This window comes from Pelodiscus sinensis, chromosome 10, assembly GCF_052426305.1.
Source record: "Pelodiscus sinensis isolate ZL-2025 chromosome 10, ASM5242630v1, whole genome shotgun sequence".
Lineage (NCBI taxonomy): Eukaryota > Metazoa > Chordata > Testudines > Trionychidae > Pelodiscus > Pelodiscus sinensis.
The window spans coordinates 32739042-32765634 of NC_143061.1; the positions used below are offsets into that span (position 1 = coordinate 32739042).

General features: G+C 38.4%; 1 long non-coding RNA gene across 1 annotated transcript in view; it reads right to left on the minus strand.

Annotated features, from left to right (window-relative positions):
- Positions 1 to 26593, minus strand: part of LOC112547677 (uncharacterized) — a 336526-nt gene that overhangs the window by 44687 nt on the left and 265246 nt on the right. Inside the window, exon 3 of the long non-coding RNA XR_012906383.2 lies at positions 14161 to 14299. This is a non-coding gene — a long non-coding RNA (uncharacterized LOC112547677). The remainder of the gene's footprint in view (positions 1 to 14160; positions 14300 to 26593) is intronic.

A 26593-nucleotide genomic window follows, 5' to 3' on the forward strand; every position in this document is an offset into this window, starting at 1 on the left:
ATATAATGTTTTAACATTTTGAATCTCAATATCTCTCGTTAAAATATTCTCTGACTATGCAAATATAAATCAATTCTAAAAATTAAAATAAAAATGTTTTTCAAAATTAAAAAAAATAAATTTTTCAAGCTTAATTTTATTCCAAATTGTATATACAAGTTTTGATTCTTTCTTGATTATTAAAATAATTACAAGAAAACAGATTCCTTTCAGTGTTGAACATTTGGTTAATTTTTACTATCTGTCCTGGAATATCAGTTCTGGAAAGTGTTTATATTATTTCATTAATCTGTGGATAAGTATTTACATGTTAAAATATACCTTTTTTTTGTATTCTTACTTTGAAGAGGATACAAATTACTCTTCAACTGAACTGGGCAAAATTTTTTAGTGATACTGAAAACTTTCACAAATTCATGGCATCTTTGCCAAATAATGTCAAAGCAAACAAACTGCAAAAAATAAAACATGTTTTGTTCTGACATTTTCAAAATAAAACCCTTCATTTTTTTCTGTTGAAAACAACTTTTAACTTCCAGTTTAAAATGATTTTTAGCAATATCATTCACATTTAATTTTAAAACATGAAAAATGTAAAAAAGTACTCAGAATCAAAATTAAACATTTCAAAATACAAGGCTTTCCTTTAAAGAAAACATTTTGATTTACCAAAATTTTAGAAAAATATAGCTTTGAATTCAACCGGATTTTTTTTTCAAAATTGCCAAAGAAATCTAATTCACTCAGCTCCATTCTATGAAGAAGTATAGCTAGCTCCAAAAGTTATTTCTGCATAAACCAACCACCAGGTCCTGAGTTGTGCCTATACTGTGCAGATTATGGGGGTGAATACTGAAGAGCACACAATACTACAATAGCGTGCTAACTTGGTATGTGCCAGCAGAATCCACACAGAACAAACGGGTGGACAATAAGCACCCAGCAGGCCAGACACTGTTTGCCAGGGTTAGCCCTTGGTGAGCCATCAATGTTTTATTTACCTGCACATCCACAGGTACAGCTGAGGATAACTGTTCCTGCCATTTCTCGTATCTCCTGTTGGCCGTGCATGGTGAACTGTGGCCATTGGGGCTGTACCTACAGATGCACAAGTAAATAAAGCACCAGTGGCTTGCCAGGGGCTAACCCTGGTGAACTGCCTCTGGCTTCTTTCCTACTCCTGAACTAAAAGGTACCTTGTTCACCTTAACAGAGTCATATTTGAAAGAAAATTATGTTAACACAAACTAGGTATCTTTAAGTTCATGCCACCAGCATCCACACAGGAACAGCTGAAGTACAACTCCTTGGTATGCTCTTTAATTCACATCTCTGTAGTGGGGAAGTCATAGGATTAGGAAATAAAAGGCCCATTTCAATGAACTAGACTTCCAAATGTATTTGAAAGTTTTGTATAGTTTCACATTATCTTGATGATTTATGAAAGCATGATACTGATCCCATATCACTATGCTCCTAGTTTCTCTACCATCTCTAATTGATGGTGGTATAAGGCAGAAACTTTTAATAATACATTTCTCTTGTGATCTGAGGGAGACTTTATTTTTATTTTTAATTAATAGTACCTGAGAGTTTGACTCACGGAGTTCAATTCTTTGACCTTACTTCTTTGAAATGATATGCTAAGATAGAGAGAGTCAGGTGAGAATTAATTTTGAGCACAGGACAGCACAAATTAATTCTTACTCAGAATTCACCTGCCTCTCAGCCATCCATTTACAGGACAGACACACTGTAAAACATAAGAAAGCACTAAAAGGCATAAACAACAATAAAAGAAAACTGGAGGAGAGGGGAATGCCCAGAGAATAAATCATAGGAGTTTTGCCATTGAGGGAAACAAGATTCTATCCAGAATTTTCTGTCCAGAATTTTCTGTCAGGAGCTCCTTTAAATTGATGTCGCCATAAATAGTTGGCTTGATTTTTTAATTTTTTAGTGTCTTTAATGCCCCCTTCAATCCTCCCCTCCTCCTAGTGGGCAGAGCAGGAGGATCATGCCCCATACATCATTCCAAAAGCAGTGGGGCAGGACAGGAAGGAGAAATATAAAAGGACTGTCCCAGCAGCACAGGTGCTGAAGGAGACAGACTCTTCTTCAATGCTACTGCAGTGGGAAGCCAAGAGAACTTCTGCTACCCCAGGGACCAGCCTGACCTTCTAGAGATCCCTGCCATGCCCAATTCTGAAGTGCTTCTATTGCTACCCTTAGCACTGAATCCTGGGGAGATAAGGAATAATCCCTAGACACAGGTACGAAGTGGAAGTGTAAGAAGTAGGCCAGGGAAACCAGGCAACAGTCTGGGTATGTCTAGACTGTGTGAAAGTAGAAAGAATTAGGTTGTAAGAGAAAGATGAATTATACTGTAATAATAGAATAAGTTCAAGAAATAATGTTTGTTCCTGAACAGGAAAGAGAAGATTATGTTAATGTTGTTTGTAGGTATGCAGGAAGGATCAGAGTGGATCCAGGTGTGTCTGGGATTACAGGAAAAGGAACATTAGGTGTTAGGCAGAAAGTAATTGAGATAACCAGGGAGATATGGACAGGAAATTGTTGAGGCTTGATATGGAAATGAAGATACGTGACTAATCTCATGGGAATCATGTGCGTTTTGCCCTTTTGTAATCTTGTTAATTTTGCTTTCTTTTGCCTGTATAAATCAAGGGGTTTGAGCCTTGTACGGTACTCACATTTTCTGGGTGTATTAGCAGAGCAGATTTGTCAATAAACAGAGCGGTCTGACAAATTCGTGAGTCCTGTGTCTGACTTGGACAACTGCATCCCTCTGTCAGCAGAGGGATGCAGATTAGGCAGGTCGGCATTGTAAATGAGGCAGGGATTTAAATATCCCACGCCTAATTTGCATGACAGTGTTCACTGTGTTTTGCCGACTCAGCACTTTGTCAGCAAAAAGTGGCAATCTAGAGGGGATCTGTTGTGAAAGAAAGCCTTTTTTGACAGATCCCTTATGCCTCCTGTAAGAAGGTTTACAGGATCTGTCAAAAAAGGCTTTCTTTCTCAACAGATCCCCCTCTAGACTGCCACTTTTTGCCGACAAAGTGCTGAATCGGCAAAACGCGGTGGCCATTTTTATGCAAACTAGGCACGGGATATTTAAATGCAGTCTAGACATACCCTCTGATTGAGAGCTGGCCTGAAACAAAGTTAGCATATTGTGGGCAGACCCCCAGCGGGAGACTACTCTGTCATGGTTAGGCACTGAGCTTTGATGCGATGGAGTTGGGTGGGCCCATGTCCCCACTGCCACTCCACCCCGAGGAAGGCAGTAGTACTCCTGTTTAAACCAGGAGGCCTGCACTCCTCAGGCACTCCCCAACCGAGCCCCATAGATGGTGTGTGGCCCTGCTTAAAGGAGGGGTTAACAAACAGCTACAGCTGTACCTGTCTGCAGGCCATAATCCAGACAGTATATGGCCCTACCCTGCTTGAAGGCTGTGGCCCCTGGAGAACTGTTAATTCTCTCCTTTTTTCTTAGCTTGGAAAATACTCTAGCAGATGAAATTGTGAGGATGCTCAGTCTCCCTCAGCCACACCAGCTTACACAATATAATGACACCACTCAAGGGTGAGAAGAAATGTAAATGTTCCAGATTTCTTCTTATACTCAGCATGTGGGAGATACAGGATGTCAAGTGTAATAACACTTCTAGTTCTGTTATGGTAATGGTCATTGACTAAAATCCTAGTATTTTTCATATCCACTTATGCATCTAAGAAAATATTTTGAGGAGGGAGAAGTTAGCACTGTTAATTTTTTTCTTCTTTCCTTTTATTATTGCTACCCACTTTCTAAATACAACACAAATCACTTACAAATTCAGCAGAGTACATTTCCACCAAAATTTACCCTAGGTTTTTATTATTTATAAAGTTATTGTGAAGGCCAACTTATATGATGTGTTATTAGGTGCCTAGACTGCCTAATTCTTGTCTCTTTCCAAGTGGTTCTATCAAGCCAGCTACTCACTCCACTTTGAATTAATTATCATAGCCAGGAGATGGTCTTGAAGAGAGATAAAATAGATAAGGGAGGAGGAGCAGATGACATGGTGCACATATAGTTTAATTTTAACATTATTGATTGGGTTGAAAATCCAATTCCTTGTTAACAGAGGTTTTTTAAAAAAATATAAAGCTATTAAAGGAGCCTATTCCTGAACAAAGTTACATCACCAAGGAAGAAAAATGGAAGGAAATGAATTAGTTCTAAGTGCTGTGGCTTTGAACTATTGAGTAGCAATTAATGTATGACATTGATAGTTTTGTATACTTTCAAAACTCTTGCAGAAGAAGCAGCTGTGCAATTACACCCTAAAATCAAGCCAAGATATTAATAAATGCATGAGAATTCTGAAAGCTTACTTATATACAAGGAATCCGAGTTTATCCAAACCATCCAACAATTTTAGTGGCATTTGGGGGTGAACCAGGAATGCAGGATCAGGCCCAAAAGCAGTGTGATATGGTCTGGCAATTAATGTAGCTGGTTTTTATTTTTAATGAATGCCATAGGAAAGAGAAATAACTACTTATGGTTAAGAGTATTAATAAATCATAGGGCAAACACACATCTATCAAGAACATCAATGTAGTCTAATCATGGGGTTAAAATAATTAATCTTTTTTCTAATACTTCAGCAGAGATGTAGACTGAAGTAGGATTTACATTTTTATTGTTATGCTCACTGTGAGACAAAAGTACCTGTATTTTTAATTTTCTTTTTAGCCTTCTCTTTGTTTCTGAATTTATATACCAGAAAGGTGCATAAATTCAGGGCCATTGCAAAAAGGAATGAGTTACAGTCTAAATTTTTAATTTTCCACTTCATTACCAAATTCTATCTGAGTCTCATTTATTTCAGTGTCATAATTTTCTCTGGACAATGTATTATATTTAGTATTTTTCATTTTATTTAGAATATATTAATAGGCAAAGAACAGGAGAGAAATAATTATTTTAATTTTTTGAAAAACTAATAATTACAAATAATCTTCTGTCTTCCAACTAAGAGAAAGAAAAGAAAAAGAAAAAAAAATAGTCTTAGTTAATCTAACAAGAAAGGGTATCATTCCAGACAATTAAAATGATACATTTTGAACTTTCAAGAGCCAAGAATATTATATACTTTCAGCAACATTAGAAGAACATCAATAATCTGATTTTTAAATGCTTCAGGATACTATTATTCTTGATTTCTCAGAGCTATATATTTCATTGAAAGAACTATAAGTAGGCTAAATACTACTTGCTGGACACATTTGCTCTATATTAAATGCTATAATAATAAATTAAACCAGATAAATATGCGTTCATCCTATAAGGATCTGTTTTGAGCCCAGAAAATGAAGAAATTCAAAGATATAGCAATGGAGAAATTGTCCTCTAGTCAGTCAGTGGCTTAAATGTAGGGGCCAGGTCTCAAAGTGATGAAACTATGCAAAATTACACCAGATAATAATCGGATCCTTATTGTTCCAGTAACTCATGCTCCATATGCCAATTTCCTTTCAAGAGCTTTGGCCAAGAATACACAATCTTGGTTTTCATCAGATACTGCAGTAGCACAGCGTTGTGGTGTCTGCACATGCAGAGACGAATGTCTAATTCAGTGCTCCAGGAATCCTATTTATTGACAGATGTAGACCTTCATCTGTCACCAAAATTTTACCATAAAGTGATCTTGTGACTCGGTCCTGGAGCATGACCTATTTGTAATATTGTCGGGATAAGCAAATGGGAAAAGTCCTAGTTTTGACTGTGCAAAAAAATACAAAATTCATATGTTTAAATGGGAAAGTTATGGCACACATTTTATTACTAGATTTTCCATTAAAAGGATAAAGAAATTGAAATTAATTCAATAAAACACAGAGAGAAGATAAAAAATTACAGATTGTACTCCCCCTCTTAAACAGATGCAATCATACTAGATTAGTGGCAATCATACTAGATTTTTAAAAATAAATCAGTGGTAAAACTCCACTGCCTTGAAAGGCTGCTGCAGATTTCAGAGTCGTCACCTTGGCGCCTTATCTTTTGTCCATTTCAAGGAAGAGATTTATCAACTAACTATGTAGGGTACCATGTTGTACTCCATATTTCATTAATGTTCACCCACATGCTATGATCAGCCATTGGATTAATTCTTCAAATCTCTTCTTTCTGGAACTTTCCTTTGCTTAATAGCAATATTGTATATATCAGACTACATTTGTGCCTGTGTTTTCCCCACAGGATCCATTCTTCCCTGCCCTAGTTTCCTTTGCCTCAGCATCAGACACTGTTCCAAACCATTCCATCCTACTAGATTGGAAGGTATCAGGATCCCTCCTGCCCTGGCTGTGAAGATGAGTCAGCAGAAATAACTCTGTTGTATCAACAGGTGTGTTGTAAGCAAAACTCGTGAAGTCATTCTGCCGCTCTACTCTGCACTAGTTAGGCCTCAGCTGGAGTACTGTGTCCAGTTCTGGGCGCCACATTTCAAGAAAGATGTGGAGTAATTGGAAAGGGTACAGAGAAGAGCGACAAGAATGATTAAAGGTTTAGAGAACATGACCTATGAAGCCAGGCTTCATGAACTGGGCTTGTTTAGTTTGGAAAAAAGAAGATTAAGGGGGGACATGATAGCGGTTTTCAAATATCTAAAAGGGTGTCACAAAGAGGAAGGAGAAAATTTGTTCCTCTTGGTTTCTGAGGACAGGACAAGGAGTAATGGGCTTAAAGTGCAGCAGGGGAAGTTTAGATTGGACATTAGGAAAAAATTCCTAACTGTCAGGGTGGTCAAACATTGGAATAAATTGCCAAGGGAGGTGGTGGAATCTCCCTCTCTGGAGATATTTAAGAACAGGTTAGATAGACATCTGTCAGGGATGGTGTAGATGGAGCTTGGTTTTGCCTTGAGGGCGGGGGGCTGGACTCGATGACCTCTCAAGGTCCCTTCCAGTTCTATTATTCTATGATTCTAACTCAAAATCTCTATGCAAGTTTCCGAGTTTTAGTATTTGCTATCCCTGAAACAGAACTACACAAAGTAAAACAACAGCACAATATTGTATTTGATATCTGAAAATTACCTATGAGCTGGTGTCAGTTACAATGGCCTATGAAGATAAGTTACTGGTATTATTGTTTGAGCTATCAGCTTCTAACGTGAGCTTTACTGAAAACTGACATTCAGCAGCTTCTCCTTCTGAAATATCTCAACCTATTACTTCTCCAGAGGCCATTTCAGGCAGTGTGATTAAGCTATATACATAGTTTATAATTCTCTGTGACTGAAGTGGAATTGGAAGACAACCTGACAGACAATGTAATGTAACCTTAGCTAAAGCAAGGCAGACAAGAGATTCTGGTCAGATAAAAGGTAACAGGGTTGTTATTTCGCATCTCTAGGCACTACTAAATTAGTGTAGCAGAAGTCTTAGCTGAGATATCTATTACACTTCTGGGGCATTTTCTAGAGCCTCTCTCCAGTGCTCTACCTAAAAATCAAGACTAGAAAAAGTAGATAGAACTTGTCAGCTGCTGACATTTTCCTCTGTCTGTTACCAGTAGTAATGAAGATACTTGTTTGTACTGATGTAACAGTTTAAAGCTCCGTGTTGTTTCCATCTTTTCACATTTTCCCCTGACTCTTGTTCCTAATTACTTGATGTCAATTTCTACTTAAACTCAGCTACTCTTGGGATGTAGACTGAGTAGCTCAAGCAATTATTATTTGGAGTGCTTTGCTAAGTCTTGTATTTGTTGAAGACCGAGGCCTGATCTATACTAGACCTGGCAGGATGTCATACCTTACACCGAGCTGCTGCAATGTCAACACTGCAGAAGGTGAATGGGAGCACATGCTTCTGTTGGCTTCTCTAACTCTTCACAGAATGAGTACCACCAGGTGCCTAGACGGGCTGCCCTCAATATTCAATTTATGGGTCTACATTAGAGCCGCTAAATCACACGCTAGAAGATCAACCTTTGGAGGGTCCATCTTCTCTCTAGTGTAGACATGCTCTGAGTGTTTGTGTGGCAAGGTGTTTAGTGATTTATGTGAAAATTAGTTTCAGTGGCATATTTGTTTCAGTTCAATTCCACGTACATGGGTCCAAACACTAAAACAGACTGAACTTTGAGCTTTTGTGGGCAAAAAGAGGAAGCGGGTTTTGCCCATGAAAGCAAACGACTAACATAGCTACCCCTGAGACTTTTTCCAGTTTTATAATGGCTTAAACTATGTTGCTTGATGTGACCACCCAGAATTCTATAAATGTCTGGATCTGCATCTGTTTGCAGCTTGGGGTCATCACTAGTTCCTGCCAAATATCTCCACAATCCAGAAGGAACCTCATGTGTCAAAGAGGTTTGTAGGAAGGCTGAAGGAATCGCTTGTATATCCTCCTGCCATCTGCTGCTGTGAAACAGTTCTGGCTCAGAGCCATGATGGTGCAGCAGAATGGAGAGAAGGGGGCCAGGGAGTATGCCAAATAACATTTTTACTAGTAGGGGAGATGTAGAAGAATGCAAAAAAAGTAGGCTCATGAATGCTCATATCTTATTCTTCCTTCCCTTCCAAGTGTTTAACACCATCTTAACTCTTATTTATTTCAATTGAGTTACTCCTGAGATACATCAGTGTAAGTGAAATGTGAATTGAATCCATAGAAATGTACATAACCTCACAATTTCCCTTTGCTATCTCCTTCAGAGAAGCCACCCTTATTGTGCCATTAGATAAACCTGTGCAAATCCATCAATCAAAATGTTGCACTCAATACAACAGAAGTAACTTCATTAGCTTAACCTAAATCACTATATGCCATATGCTGGAGAAAATGACTATATGAAAACAGCTATCCTTAGTGATCTGGTGCACAACAAATATGATTTGACATGTGTGATGCCCTGTGGATTGTGGTTATTATTTTGATAGCACTGTAAGTGTTCACATCACTTGATAAAACACAAAAGCTCTGACAGTCATTGCCCTGAGGAACATACAGTCTAAATTGGCTGTAACAATACAATTAAAGGATAATATGTATGGGGAGGGGAGGGACATACACAACTATTGGAGATGTGTAATGCCCTAGAGATGAAGTCAGGGAACTTAAAACTGATGTGGAAAAGAATCTAGGGAAATTATGTGAATGCAATGACAAGAGAAGATTTTGGTACTAGTATTTTGGTCAGTTTCACAATTACAGTAATCACTGGTCATGTAGGCATAAACCAGATTTTTCATTTAGAACAGAAAGGAAGTACTGGATTTTAGAGATGTTATAGGGTATGCCTCCTTAAGCCCATGCTGAGCTCAGGCTAGTGTCTAGCTCCCCCTTGTATCTGCACTATAGATGCTCTATCCCAAGGCATGGACCCAGGATCCTTTAAGGCTGGTGCATCTGAACTTGAGTTAAGATGGGACCCAGGATCTGAGCACAATGCTTTGTAGTGTAGGTACATCTCCACTTGACTCGGGTTCTGGGAGTCAGCCAGCAGTATCCCACAATTCCATGGGACAACTTCCTTAGTCCTTTCTAACCCAACTATTTGCAGTCTACTGAACCACTCACCACTCCATTTCCAATAGCAGTCCAGGTCAGCATTAGTCCATTCTTTCCCTATCACAGATCTGTAAGTATAGTCAGAAAGCCTCCAGGGTTTGCAACAGAGAACAAACTTATCAAGACTTTGCAAAGCCAATTTATTTCTGGTAAAGTGCAACATGAGCAAAGTTTTCCCCACAGTACAACATGGTCCTATGGATACAGTATCCATATTGTGGGGGAGTAGGAAGGCATGTTAAGAATGGGTGAAGGGCTCAGATTTGGATACTGCAGTTTGGATGCCAGAGATCTAGGTTTGAGCATGGGTTAATAAAAAAAAAGTACAGATAAAATACAATTTAGAAGCTCAAGCCCAAAGCTCCCTAACAGGCTTACATTTCAGCACAGACACCTATAGAAAGGAAATTGATAGGACCTTTAAATAACCTGGACATGAGTGATGGTTAATACAAAGAAATCTGCAAGAGAAAGTTGAGGTTGCCAGCCACCTCACTAACCTTTATTGATGGCAGAAAGTACAGTGCTATTATCAGAGTCAAAGAAAAGGGTGTGAGGAATGAAGGGTCAAATGTAATGTTAAACTAAAGAAATCATGTGAAGCCCATGGCCACTTAAATTTTAAGAGATTAATCAAAATCCACATTTCCCAACAAAACTAGCAGGATAGCAAACACTATTTTCAAGAGGTATTATAGAAAATAGAGAATAATAAAAGAAAATAAAGTACTATGGAAATATTATTTGACCAGTGCCTCTCAAGAACTTCAGCTTGCTGTTTGCTTGGTTGTTCAAACTCATAAATTGCTTTTATTGCTGGGTGTTCTCTACAGCTATTGTACTTTGGCAGGCATTTGGCAGGCCATTAAAACGCAAAGCACCACATGAGAATTTGAAGTGCATGGTGCCTACTGCTGCAAATCTTGAAACAGCCACTACTCTGATGGTAGATTTTTCTTTTTTCCCCCCAAACACACTCCATATCTGTGATTAGAATTTGTTCCAAAAATCTAATTTTCAAGTGATTTAATTGTTCAATCCTGGGAGGTATTATTATTTTCAATTAGCTCACTTTAAAATTGTGTCAATTATTCCCAGCACTTTACAGTGAAAAAATATGTACTTTTTAGCAATCATATCTTATTTGAGAGGAACCTTCAAAGGTACAAGATAAGGATTTAAATCTCTAGCGCACCGTGAAACATGTCAAACTCCCCATCACTATCTGTCCTGGGCCGGGGAACCTAGTGATCCAACCAATGGACCAAATTCAGTGATGAACCCTCATCACATGCCGTGTGAATCAAGTTGTGCATTCACGAACAAGAAGAATCCCCACTGCATATGTTAATATTAGTACTAGTTATCAAGACTAGGAACTGGAACTGGTACAATAACTGCAGTATTTCCATAGTTGTTTTGCTTTGAATGAGACTAGTGGTCTCTCAAACACAATGAACATCTTCTCTTTAAAGTATAAAGAAGACAAAAGGGACTGAAGAAAGTTTTGCTGACTATAGTATATACAATCTTAGAATAATGTTTAAATAATATTATGATGTAACATCCTACCAAGATCACCTCTTCATTTAAAATGCACTGTATATACCACAGAAGAGATTAAAGTTTAAACTGCTAACATAAGATAAACAATATAATTGATTTGCATAAGTGATTTTATTCATATAGTACACAATATATCTTGAAGATATTTAGTCAGATATTTAATTGAGCAGATAGACATTGATCCCGTATCCACTGAAGTCAAGACAAAGTTCTCATTGACTTGAAAAGGATGTAGGTAGAAATGGACTATAATTTAGGAAGTTTATCCAAGAAGTTAGGTGAATTGAACAGAGCAACAGAATTTTGCAAAATATTACAATTTTTATTTGCCCATTTTTCAACTCTGCATTTTAGTTTCCTGAATTTTGCTTGTTTTCTTGGTTATTTGTCCATTGTTTAATTTGGAATTTAACCTAGCTGCTAATCATTAACGACCCCCGAAACAGTATATAAAACTTACACAGGTTCATGGCTAGTTTCTTTTTTCTCCGCCTCCCAAAATGTGTTAGTTCTTACACTAATCTGAATTGCCAGTGTCTGAATCCTTATTTGTTATCGGAAGTTCACTTGCTCTAATAATACCTGACTAGAAAATAGCAGATATTTAACTCGGCAAGCTACCAAGTGCCAGAAAACATCTAAACAAGAGGATCTCTGCTATTATGAATTATGGAAATAACAAAAAAATGGAATGAAAACAGAGGATTTAGCTTTCAATATGAGGAATACTATGCCCAAACTTCTATTTGCATATAGTTATAGAAAAAATATTCTCTTTACAGTAGCAGGCTAGTATATTATTCTAGTTGCAGTAGCATGACCTCATAATAGCTCCACTGAATTCTCTAATTTTGAAGGGTTTTTTCCACCTTCATTGCTGTAAGTATAGCACATTGAATAAGACTTCAACCAGAGTGATGCTTTTTTTTTTTATAAGTAGTAGTTCCAGTCCAAAAGCTAATATAAATAATAACATTAACTTGTTTATCAATTCTTCTATGAGTTTCCTATTAGGACTAAATTTTACTTTTCAATCTTTCTGACAAATACATGTAAAATATATTAAAGTACTGTTAAAAATATAAGCAGCTCTGTTTTTGCAGAACTGCAGCTACCAAATACAATGTAGCTTCTACTGACTTCAGTGGACTTTAGATCAGACTCTGGATGATTAAGTTGATCTTCCAATGAAGAAACCTGAACCTTTCACGATTCTTTTTCTCTCCTACCTTGCTCCTTTCCATTTTCTATTCCCTCTAACCACTTTCCTTTGTGCTGGCATTTCTCAGTAACATGGTGATATAAGAATACAGTGTTTTCCAGCCTTCAACTTTAAACTGTTATTTCTGTGAGGATCATCAAGAAATTAGTTTCCAATCTTTTGCTGGATTGGAGTTTTGTACAAATTTAAGAACCAATAGCAGACTTCCAGATGATAATCTAAATGATATGATAAGGTAGGATACTTTTCAGATATCTGGGCCTTGGATCATTCGGAGCTTTAAAGATCAATAAACACCCTACACTGCAGACAGAAACAAACAGGAATTCAGTGCAGAGAGGAGATCTGTGTTTATACTATTCATGATGGATAGCTGTATTATACACTAATTGGAACTTGCTGGTAGTATGTTTGATATCTACATGCAAATTAATATAGATATAAATAGCTACAACATCTCTTATTTTAGTGAATTATTTATTTATTGCCTAGTTAGTTTTTCTTGCGTGTCTTATTGCAAACAATAAAGTGTGCATTTCTCTTTCCATCTTCTGTCACTTTCCATCAGCTAGTTCCTTTATATAAGATAAAAGGCAAATGCATGATAGAAATATGCTATAGTTTATGTCTGTGATGCCTTTTCTTTTTCCTGTGGCCCCTCTCATCCTAGAAATTGAATAGATTCATCCTTTGTAGATCTATTTGCAAGTTTAATGTCTTCTGTTTTCTGTGACATTTGTACACAACAAGCAAGTTCCATAAAAATACTCCAGGTTAGCTCTAATTTATTGAAACTCCTTTACATTTTTAGCCCTGTAGGCAATTCTTTGTAGGATTTCAACTGTAACGTAGTAAAGCACATGTGACTCTCTGATCACTCACTATCTACACTAGCTTCTTTTTTATTTCTGAAGCATTTTCTTTTCACTACAGAGGCAGGCCCAAGGTTATGCTTATAACTTTGGTTTGCTTAGCAGCTTTAAAAAGACAGTATAATGAATAACGAAAGTTTTTATTAGAGTCAGTTATAATTATTTGCTAGTGAATGTCAAAATAAGGCTTTTTTTTAAAATTGCAACGGTTCACAAAAATTTGTGGACATCAGTTTCTCAGATTGTGAAACTTTCTGGAATGTTTATCAACATTTTTATTTAAAATTTACAATTAAATTTGTTTACTAAAATCATATTTCTGGTCATTAACATTTTGAATTCAGGGGAAAAAATATCAAGAAAATTTTCAAGAAAATGAAGAATTATTCCATTTAAACGCTGTCAGAGAAACAAAATTGAAAGTTCAAAGATTTTTATTAAATATTTTCCTTTTTTTTTTTTAACTAGCTTTATTCTAGTTAAGCACATATATTTACTTTCAGTGCACCTGCAAAATGAAAGGAGTATGCATGGTTCGGGGTAGGATAGAAGATGATAGACAAATCACTGAACTCCAGAATGAGATCATCCTTATTCTTCTAAATACAATTTATTTGTATGTATAGCTGAACATTTTCATTCTGATTTCCAAGTAAAAAAATTGAAGCAGTTTGATTTACTTTGGTACCTTGCCTGAAATATATTCTGAAAGAACATTTTAGAAATAAAGTGGTTTCTAATGAGAAAGAAAACTCTTACAAGGAATTTTCATTTGAAATTATTCCAGTGCTTAAACAAAGTGTACATTCTGTATAGAAACAGAAGGTCAGGTCCTATCTTCAGGAGCAAATCAACAAAGTCTATTGATATAAAAAAAAAATTTTTGATCTAGTTTCATACCTCACTCCAAAAAGACTGACCAATCTTTATTAGAAAGGAGACCTTCCCACTAGCAGCACTGCTCAGCATTTCCATGTTGGCCTCCAGCAGGAAATTCCTGAGACTCCTGTAGGGATGGTGAGCAAATAGCTGTGCTATTCTGAAAGAAAGGTACAAAACTAAATTAGAAGCTACCAGACATAAGTGAAACTAGAGAAATTAAGGAATTAAGTGATATAGTAGCTGAATTAATGACTGGGATGGAAACGACAAAGCAGAGGGTCAGTTATATAAATAATGGCGATCCTCTAGTAAATAAGGAAACTGACTTGTGAAAACCCATGTGTATTTTATTCCAGGTGAGAGAGGATATTGATGTGATCAAAGGTTGGATACAGGGTACTCTAGAGAGAATACTTTTGAATTTATACAGAAATTGTTCAGAAGTTTTCCTGCAGGACAGAGAGATGCCCAAATGTGGAAATTGAGAAATTCGACAGAACTCTGACTTGGGCTAGGTCTACACTTGCACTTGATCAGCAAAAGCTTTGTTGTTCATGGGTGCATGAAAATAAATGCCCCCATGAATGACAAGAGTTTTGCCATGGCAAGTAAAAATGTGAATTTGATTTTTTTGTAAATCAACATGTTTGAATGAATTTTAGTGGAAAATTAAATGTGTGTTTACCCCCACTAGATGTAAGTAGTAGTATATTTCTTTTGTGAAATAGGATCCTGAAGGTTCAATTATTAGCCCTCCTCATGCAAGAAAAAGATTAGAACAATTAATCCAAAATATTAGGGGTGAAATTGTGTTTAACTGTAAAATATTTTTAACCTAATGATGAGTAAGAGCAATTAGCCTGCATAAGTGTTATTTTTTCTAGTGTAAGTATATAAAATATTAAGAAAAGAATATAAAAGAAAATTAAACATATTATTGCTGCTCATGAAGCACAGTTAATTAGCTTAGATGCACTGGAAAACATAGGTATTTATTTACACTCCTTCAGTCATGGTAAATAAATCCATTAAAATATCATTTAAACAAGAGTATATTAAAAATGTATTCTAATAGCATATTTTTTCCTCTGTTCTCTCCCCCAGACACACAAACACACTTAATTTTCTGCAAAGCATTATAAACTCTCCCCCCCCCCCCAAAAAAAAACCATTGCTAAAAATTGTTTCACTATGATAATGCCAGACTTCATGTGGTTTCCCCCATTGGCTTTATCTATGTTTAGTTTTAACCATTATTCTTGATGTAAGTCATTAAAAATCTTATAATGGGCACATTAATAATGGCACGGTATTATAACTTCTTCAGTGCAACAGGAATGAAACCCACATTTGTCCTTTTATTTAATTTGTAGCATATGAATACAGAATATTATTACAGTAGATAAAAAAGATTAATTTAAGTACAGAGTGGTATTATGCACATGAAAAAATCTATTTTATAGATATTTTATTATTTATTTATTTGATCAAGTAGAATAAAGCTAAACAGTATAGTGTATGTTTTTGTACAGATGGCCAAATAGGCAGAAATAGGATTTTGGTATTTTGTGTGGGGTGTGTGTGTATACACACACACACACACACACACACACACACACACACACACGCCCCACACACACACACAGAGAGAGAGAAAGAGATTCATGCTTCGTGGTTTTATTATTATAATGAAATTCAGTTCAGTGACCCTAGTCTTTGGAATAGCAAGTTCCTGATCTTTCTGCGGAAAGAGACAAGTTATAGGAGACGTATAGACAGAAAAAGGTAAACAGAGGAGAGTCCACCTAAATGACAGAGAAGAAAGTAATTATCAAAGTAAATGTGAAAGGGAAAAAAGAGAAGACAGGAAAGAAAACAGAAAAAAACCACCCTGATTTGTATTTGAAACCACTGTCCACAGCACAAAGAATCATAATTGCACCTTTATTCTGAAAGAGGAGATCAGTCTTGACACCCTATGCATGGCCCTGCATATAAAAATTGACATTGGGTAAGATATAAACTTGGGTTGATGAGACAATCTGAGGTGTACAATGTTGGCTGCAAATCATAACTATTAGTTTGAATATTAAGAGATGCCACAATGGACCCTACATTCCTCATATGTGACCCTATGTTTTTCGCATGCAAAACATTCCTCTTCCAACACTCAGCTGAAAATATGTCCTGCTTATGGGATATATAGAGTTGAATCGCACATTAAGTTAATCAAGATCACTATGTGCTAATTAAATACATTATAAAAACAAATATGCCATTAGTAAAATGCTATAAATAAATATTAATGATGGTCTAATTGAGGATATATTGCTGGTAAAAGCTTTTCATTAAATGCATTTCACATCATCTGCAGAAACTCTTGTAGAAAATTGCCTCTGCTCCTCTCTCAAAATGTATTCTGACCCCAATCCAATGTGCTTAAATAAATTGCAGTGCCCATCAGATCAAAAGAAGTGTAATGACAGTTTTTACAGTAATCTATGCAAGTTGAATATGCAGCATCTAGGGATTTTTTTTGTTAAAGACAGGACTTAAGTGTGACACGGGTGGTCCCTAGGTCTTGGGCTTGCTCTCTGAAAACAGCAAATTACACTCTGTATGTGCTACTATGTTTATCTCTTTATTTAGAATTGCTAAAGTGAAATCTAAAAGGGAAGAGTAAATTAGTGTGAATAAGTGAAATGAACCTTGCAGAATGGCTACTAAATATGTTTTTTATCAATAAGATGTGGATGCAATAAGCAAACATGACTGAGGACACAGGATCAGTTATCATATTAACCATACATTGTTACCTTTGGATCGAATGACTAAATGGAGCAATTTTGCAACCATGATATAAATGGAAAAATATATTTACTTGTGTTTCTGTCTACACTTAGAGATGCCTACAGTTACCATAAAAATGGTAAGGAAATCCCAAGGCAGACTATGATATCTCCAGCTCAAAGATGCCATATTGATTGATGCAGCAGACAGAAATATGGGGAAAGGCAGGGGACAGTTAGCCTTCAACTTCCACCTATGGAAGACACTGCTTAGGGACAGGATACTCAACACAGAGCCTGTGGGCATGACTCGTCTGTTTGCGACACGTTGTGCAGTTTAGGTTTCTTCTGTGGATCTTTAATTCGAGCTTTTTGCCTTTCCAAAGAAAGTTTCTGCAGTCGGGGAGGAGGAAGGAGGGAGTTAAAAATCTTTTATTTTCAGTGATAAAACTGGACAGGCCTTGAAAGATCTGTAGAAAAGACAAGATGCTCATCTTTAGGAGATGAATCCTGAACCACAATGCAAAAGCCAGAATCTCTTTAAAATAATGGTGTAATGTTACTTTGAAAGCCATATTTCAACTTCAGAGAAGCTTCCACACCAAAAAGCTTGCTCTAGAACGGTGGTGGGCAACCTGTGGCCCATTGGGGTTCTGCCTGTGGACTGCAGACCCCCTGTATGCCCTCTTCCTCACACATCTCTAGCACACTGGAATACTGGAGCCCTGCACTTCCTTTTTCTTGCCCTTCCCTGCCCTTCCCTCCCAGCACATTCAGAGTGTCACAAATCCGCCAATTCATACTCTATCACCACTCCTGCCCTGCCCTCCCCTCCCCCGAGCTGGAAAGCCGCAAATGAGCTCTTCCCAGTGTTCTCGCTCCAGCGAGAGTCATGCCCATCCAGGGAGCAGCCACCACCAGCTTCCCGAGGGGATGGAGCTGGCAGCCTTGGAATATAGGAAGGATAAAGGGGCCCCTGAAGCTAGGGACGCAGCTGGCAGTGCTAGCAGCTGGTGGTGACTAAGCAGATAGCTGAGGGCCGAAGCCCCGCCCACCCTGGGAGCAGCTATCTTCAGATTCACCAGGGACAGAGCTGGTACGGCTGGAACATAGGAAGGGAGTGGGGGGAAGCAGGGATGGAATGCAAAGCGTCAGATTCATGAGGTGCTGAAAGTGATGAGAAGGCAGGGGAGGAGCAAAGAAGTGTGAAGCTGAATGAGTTAGCAGCACATGGGGGAGGGTAGCACTCAGGGGGTCCATGGACCACATGAGGCACACTTACTAATCATGTGCAGCATGATTAGTACACCAGCAACACCATCACAGGACCTAACCAGATCAGCCATATTGTCACTGGTACATTCTCCTGCATATCCACCAACGTAATATATGCCATCATGTGCCAACAATGCCCCACTGCTATATACATCGGCCAAACTGGACAATCCCTACGTAAAAGAATCAATGGACACAAATCTGATATTAGGAATGGCAACATACAAAAACCTGTAGGGGAACAGTTCAATCTTCCTGGACACACAATTGCAGATCTAAAAGTAGCCATGCTGCAGCAAAAAAACTTCAGGACCAGACTTCAAAGAGAAACTGCTGAGCTACAGTTCATCTTCACGTTTGACACAATCAACTCTGGATTAAACAAAGACTGTGAATGGCTCGCTAACTACAAAAGCAGCTTCTGCTCTCTTTGAATTCACACCTCCAGATCAGCTGCTAGAAGTGGGCCTCATCCTCCTTGATTGGATCCACCTTGTCATCTCCAGCCTGATCCTGGCCTGCATATTTATACCTGCCTCTGGAAATTTCCACTACATGCATCTGGCGAAGTGGGTCTTTGCCCACGAAAGCTTATGCTCCTACACTTCAGTTAGTCTGTAAGGTGCCACAGGACTCCTCATCGCTTTTGCAGATTCAGACTTACACGGCTATCCCTCTGTTACTAATCATGGTAGCCCATCACTGCACTAGAACACGCGAATTTATCTGAAACTAAGACATTGTTTATCCCTTTCCAGTGGGGGTTGCTTTGGACTTTTTTCAGGAGAAAAGAGTTTTAATCTTTCAAATGCCAGCAATTATTCTAGTTTTTCAAAATACAAATAATTTATTCTGACAGCACTGCATTGTGTCTTAAACCCCCATAATTCTGTGAGTTGATTCAGTTTATATCTTTTCTCCTTCTGAGTAAATATAGTTCCTTCAAGAAGCTTGATACATGAATTGCCTGTTGCTTTGAAATACATCAGAGCACTGGAAACCAAATATATGGTATTCTTATTTCCTGTGTATCTATTATTTGAAGTGTTACGAGGCTTGGGAAAAATCCAAAGCCATGACAACTAACTACTCATATCCTCAGTTTATTTTTATTATAAAATAAAAAGCAGTTAGCAAATCCAATCTGGATGATAATTTATCACTCAGTGTTAATAAAAAGACTTCAGTGCTATCCTTGGTAATTTCTTTAGAAAATCCTAGTGTGCCAAAGTTGAGGACAATGCGTAAAACTATCAAAAGCACTTAGGTGACACAGATGCCTAAATCCCACTGAAACTCAATGGGATTTAACCATGTCTGAAAATTGTACCCATCGAAATTGCTAATGAAGCAGGGATTTGTATATCCCATGCCTCATTAGCATAAACATGGCAGCTGATTTTTTTCAAAATAGAGCTTTTTAAAAAAAACCCGGCAGTCTAGATGCAGATCTGTTGAAATATAAAGCCTTTTTCGATAGATCCTGTATTCCTCAAAAAATGAGGTTTACAGGATCGGTCAAAAAAAGGCTTTATTTTCAACAGATCTGCATCTAGACTGCCTTTTTTTTAAAACTCCATTTCGAAAAAAGCAGCCGCCATGTTTATGCTAATGAGGCATGGGATATTTAAATCCCTGCTTCATTAGCAATTTTGATGTGCCTAATCTACATCTCTTTGTCAACAGAGAGGTGTAGTCTAGACACACCCTGGAATGTTTGCTTACTAAATCGTAGGGTAATAAGACAACATTCTACAAATATAGTAGAATCAAGAGGAAGACCAAGGACAGGGTAGGCCCACTGCTTAGGGAAGTGGGGAAACAATAACTGGAAACTTGGAAATAGCAGAGGTACTTAACTTCTTTGTTTCAGATTTTGTCAAGAAGATTGATGGTGACAGGATGCCTAACAGTGAATGCTAGTGGAAATGGGGCAGGTTTAGAAGTTAAAAAGAAGTTAAGAATTACTTTTAAAAGGTAGATGTCTTAAATCACTGGGTCCTGATTAAATGAATCCTAGAGTACTCGAGGGACTGGTACAGATATCTGAGCCTTTAGCTACCATTTTTTAAAAACTGTGGAAGTCAGGAGAGATTCCATAAAGCTGGAAAAGGGCAGTATAGTGTCCATCTATAAAAAAGAGAAATAAGAACCACCCAGGAAACTACAGATCAGTCAGTTTAACTTGTGTGCCAAGGAAGATAATGGAGCAAGTAATTAAGGAATTCTGGAAGACAATAAGGTTATAGATGACATACAAAATGGATTTGTAAAGAATAAATCATGTCAAACCAATCTGATAGCTTTCTTTGATAACATAACAAGCCTTGTGGATAAGTGAGAAGTGGTGGACTTGGCATATTTAGAATTTAGTAAAGCATTTGATACAGTCTCTCATGACCTTCTTATCAGTAAACTAGGCAAATACAATCTGGATGGGGCTACCGTAAGGTTACAGTGCATAATTGGTTAGATAACCACTCTCAGAGTAGTTATTAATGGTTCAGTCATGATGGAGGGGCATAACAAGTGTGGTTCAGCAGGCCTGAATAAAGGCCTATAACATAAAAACAGCAACAGGCCTGGAATCTAGTGAGCAAAACTTTGGTTCAGTAACACAGCATCCAGGAATGAGGCCCTACTGATAATTCTATAAGTTAGGTCAAGCATGGAAGAACATAGGGAGGCACTAGGTACAAGGATCAAGTACAGGCTGTGAACCAGAAAGGAGTAGCAGAACATCTCAATAAGAAACGTCTTGGTACCAACCGACTCCCCAAAAGCTAATATACATACCAACCTAGGTTCAGGACCTGGTTGAAGTTGACAACAAGAATAGGAAGTAGACCCCCCGCTCTGTGAGATGAGGTGTAGTAACTAGATAACAGAGGGTGGCAATCTTGTATATCAGAACTGATAGAATCATAGAATCATAGGACTGGAAGGGACCTCAAGAGGTCATCGAGTCCAGCCCCCCACCCTCAAGGCAGGACCAAGCTCCGTCTACACCATCCCTGACAGATGTCTATCTGACCTGTTCTTAAATATCTCCAGAGAGGGAGATTCCACCACCTCCCTTGGCAATTTATTCCAATATTTGACCACCCTGACAGTTAGGAATTTTTTCCTAATGTCCAATCTAAACCTCCCTGCTGCACTTTAAGCCCATTACTCCTTGTCCTGTCCTCAGAAACCAAGAGGAACAAATTTTCTCCTTCCTCTTTGTGACACCCTTTTAGATATTTGAAAACCGCTATCATGTCCCCCCTTAATCTTCTTTTTTCCAAACTAAACAAGCCCAGTTCATGAAGCCTGGCTTCATAGGTCATGTTCTCTAAACCTTTAATCATTCTTGTCGCTCTTCTCTGTACCCTTTCCAATTTCTCCACATCTTTATTGAAATGTGGCGCCCAGAACTGGACACAGTACTCCAGCTGAGGCCTAACTAGTGCCTAAATCCCACTAGTAGAATGACTACTAGTAGAGCGGCAGAATGACTTCACGAGTTTTGCTTACAACACACCTGTTGATACAACCTAGAATCATATTTGCTTTTTTTGCAACAGCATCACACTGTTGACTCATATTCAACTTGTGGTTCACTATGACCCCTAGATCCCTTTCCGCCATGCTCCTTCCTAGACAGTCGCTTCCCATCTTGTATGTACAAAACTGATTGTTCCTTCCTAAGTGGAGCACTTTGCATTTCTCCTTATTAAACCTCATCCTGTTTACCTCTGACCACTTCTCTAACTTGCTAAGGTCATTTTGAATTATGTCCCTATCCTCCAAAGAAGTTGCAACCCCACCCAGTTTGGTATCATCTGCAAACTTAATAAGCGTACTCTCTATCCCAATATCTACATCATTGATGAAGATATTGAACAGTACGGGTCCCAAAACAGACCCTTGAGGAACTCCACTTGTTATCCCTTTCCAGCAGGATTTAGAACCGTTAACAACAACTCTCTGACTACGGTTATCCAGCCAATTATGCATCCACCTTATCGTGGCCCTATCTAAGTTATATTTGCCTAGTTTATCAATAAGAATATCATGCGAGACCATATCAAATGCCTTACTAAAGTCTAGGCATATGACATCCACCGCTTCTCCCTTATCCACAAAGCTTTCTTTGATAGGATAATGAGCCATCAGATTAGTTTGGCATGACTTGTTCTTCACAAACCCATGCTGGCTATTCCCTATCACTTTATTACTATGTAATTTGTTTGTGTGTGTCTATAAAAGGGCAAAGCAAAGGGTGGTCACTGACTGACTGGGGTGTGTGCTAGGTAGGTGTTGGTATGTTGCCAAGACTTACAGCATGTGCAGTGGTTCAGCAGCAAGCCTGTGTGATGACAACTTTTAATGTACGTCATTTGGCAATAAACCAGCACAGGTGATTTAGATCCTTATCTAATTTATGGTCTGTGGTAGCTCTCTTTAGAGTCTGTCATGTTAACTCAAGTGCTCAGGGTTGACATATTATATAGGGGAGCACACACATGCAGCCAAAAGCTTATTATCAAGAGAGAAGAGGAACTGTCAGGAACCCATCAGGACGAACCCTGACTGACTATACGACTGTTGTGGGTGAGAATAAAGGCACAAAGTTCAATAACCAGTTGGGCCATTGCATCATCAGGGATACAGTGCCCGATGGCTTGTAGTCCATCCTTGTGTGGAAGGCTGGTGTAGAGAGCTTCTACATTCATAATAGCTAGAACATTATTTTGGATAGGTTGTTAACTAATGGATTGTCATTTCCTTAGGAAGTTGGTGGTGTCTCGAAGCTGGCTGGACGCGATGGTAACATAGGGCCTGAAAGGGAGTCAGTGTAGCCAGATAGGCATTGGCATCCTTATGGAAGGACTGAGATGAAAGGCCATCCTAGATTTCCAGGTTTATGTATTTTAGGTAGTAGAGAGAATATCCCTGGTCTGGGCTCTAAATGTGTGTCTGTGAGAATTTGTTCCTGTGCTTTTTCATGTAGTTTCTTCAGTGGATGGGGCAGTTTCTTTTGGTACTCCTCAGTGGGATCAGAGGATAGTGGCCTGAAGAGTGCAATGTTAGAGACTTGCCTCCCATTTGTAATCTGACCTATTCATGATGACTACAGCACCTCTTTTGCCACCCTCTTTGATTATCATATCCGAAGTTTTTCTGAGGCGGTGGATGGTATGGCAGAGGTTACGGGATAAGTAATACTGTTTGTCTACAATATCAGCTTGTGCATATTGTCACATATGAATATTGGAGAAGTTCAGTCGGCTGTTGTGAGCATCAGGTAAAGCCCATGCAGAATCCTCCTTCTTGCAGTGTTAATATGGGTCAAGGTGTTGTTCAATGGAGTGATGGAAATATTCCCTGTGTCAGAGACAGCAAAAGTAGGCTTCTAGTTCATGGCAGAACTGTATCATGTATATGGGAGTTGTGGGGCAGATAGAGAGATCCTGAGATGGCCCAACAGACAAGTCTGCCCTAAGTGCATAGCTGGATAGATTAACAATGTTAGTGGGTGAATCTGGGGTATCAGTGTTGTGGGCCCTTGCAAAATGTAGGAATTCAGTAGTTTATTGTCCTTTTTTTAAAAAAATTGTCAAGAAGAAAAGTGTGGGTTATAAATGGTTTCTCTTGTTTTAGTAAAGTCTAGCCCTTGTGTGGAAAATTGATTTTGTATTAGAGTCTGTAGATTTAAGAGCTCTTTCTTGATCATCCTGTTTGCTGTACAGAATGCTGATCAAATGATTTTGTAATTTTTTTCTGAGTGTGTGGCACAGTTTCTAACTGTAGAATGTAGATTGTAAGGATTCAAATGTACTGGAGATGAGCCAGGCAGAGTACCCCAGTGAGAAGCCAAAATTCCTCCCAAAGCTTCCTGATGCTAGTGGGAGGCTGATTCAAGATTTTCAGTGGAACAGTTTCTGCTAAGAAATACTGATTTGATGGAATCAAAGACTTTTGACAAAGCCATTCAGGACTATGTGTCAGCACCTACCATCATTGTCCAGGAGAGAGTTTTTGAAAAAACGTTTACTCTTCTGCACTCTGCAATCAGCATTAGAATAAACTAAATCAGCCCACAGAAGAGGCTATTATCAAACAGTAATCCAGTGAAGCATTTAATCATGTGTGTAACATTAAGAGCTTGAGTAGTTCCAATAAGTTGTGCTTGATTAACTGCTCAGTAGATCACAGTCTAGGTCAGCATTAGAAATAATAATGATTTGTAGCAAATAATGAGGTCACTGAATGTAGCCTTTTGTTCCAGTCACAAGATGTCTACAAGTCGTATGCAAACATATTGACTAACATTATTCCCTGTGTAACATTTTTATAAGCAGAGCTGGGGCTGTGTATTATTCTTATTCTGTGTGCTGCAAGTTGCTCTTACATTTTTTATGAGACCCATAATGGCACTGTTCACAGTTGCCTGAACAAGTTTAACACTGAGAATTGGGTTTCTGACATGACTTGTCATGTGACAAGTTCAGAATTTGTTTTCCTTGAATATTCTCCTATAAATATTTGCTCTTTATGCAAAAATTCCTACTAGTAAACTCATTCTCTATGGATAGTTGTAAAAAGTGGACAAAAATATGTCATAATTCAATTGAAACAAATGCACTTTCCCCCTCTTCATTTGAATAATATTCACTTTGTTTAATCAACACATGATCTCATTTTATGGTATTGCCCACAGATCCAAGTATCAGTCATGCTCCAAAAATTCAACATGCTTCAGTCAGAGAGGGTGCGTCTATACTGCACCCTTAGCTCAAAATAAGCTACACAATTTGAGCTACTCAAATTGTGTAGTTTATTTCAAGTTCATTTTGAAATAGCTTATTTTGAAATAAAGAGCTATTCTGAAATGTCCCTTAATCCTCATGGAATGAGGTTTATAGGAACGTCAGAATAGAGCACCCATTATTTCAAAAGCTATTTTGAAATAATGGGCATGCTGGCAAGATGTGGAAAACGCTATTTCGGAATACCGGAAGTATCCTGAAATAGTGCTGCTACCTAGATGCATTCTGAGAGTCCCTAGATCTATGGCACAAGAAAAATGTTGACAAGAGTAGCAAAGAAACAAGTAGAATTTAAAGAAGAGACCTCACATTTTCAATATAGCTCAGGAAAATGAAAGAAATGGGAGATGTGGATCACAAAGTAGAGAGATTAGATAGTCTCAAAATTGGTTTGAGAATCATTTAAGCTTTACTCACTTACTGGTAATGTGAAAAAGACAAGTAATCTTAAAATGAAACTGTACTATATTTAGAAAGATTAGTCTCTCTTTCTCTAGGACTACATCAGGCCAGTTTGGCTCAGGCCTAAGTTTAGGGTGGTGTAAAACCATGTCACAGCAGGCAGTCTCAGAAAAGATCTCACTTTACTAAAGAGCGCGCACGCGCACACACACACACCCACCCACCCACCCCTATTGGCCATTATATAGGTGGAATAAAGCCATATCTCTACATGCTTTGCACCCTCCCATCTTTGCTAGGATGCAGTGCACCCTTAAAGGAGTGTCCTTGATTTGGTCTATGCTTAAAAATTAGATTAAACTAGCTACATTGCTTAGCTCTGTGAAAAAGTTTGTTCTGTGTGATGTAGTTTGATTAATCTACCCCACGGCATAGATATAGCTAGGTCGATGGAAGAATTCTTGTTTCACCCTAGCTATTGCATCTTGTATCTCTGCTGTGGTCCCATCTGCTGGTACCTTTGGCAACCCTTTAGCTCTTCAACCTCAAAGCACCCACTCTGTTATTTGTCTTCTGAGTTACTGGAGGCCATGTGTCCCTCCTGACCGACTATGCCTTTCTCTTGTGCTACTGCTCTATGGCAGTGTCTCCGCACTCTGGGGTCCTCTTTCCCAGGGAACCCCAATCCGCTATCCCCATCTTGCCTCAGTGATCCATTGCCAATTGTCATCTAGCCCCTGCCTCAGGAGCAAACTATGGTCTGAAATAGTAATTCATCATTGGCAAGGGGTGTGGACCCGCTGCCTTCTCCTGCCCTTGCTGCCTCTCTGCAGCCCTAGTACCATCATGCTTTGGGAGCAAGACCTCAGCTTGCCTGGCCAAAGCTCTTCAGTGCCATGCATCTTCCTCAGCACTTCTTTGCCTGAGGTACCTCCTCTAACTTACCAGCAGCCTGGTCCTTCTTACTCCATAGCTGGAACAAGAATGTACTCTCCTCATCTCCAGAAGTCCCTATTTATACAGCCCCAGCTATGACCTAATTGGTTGATAAGAGTTGCAGCTGCTTGCTCCATAGGCCCAGCCCTCTCCCAGGACTGGATTTAATCCTCAGTAGGGCCAGTCCAGGGCAGATGCCCCATCACAAATCTATACCCCAAATCTATCAATATT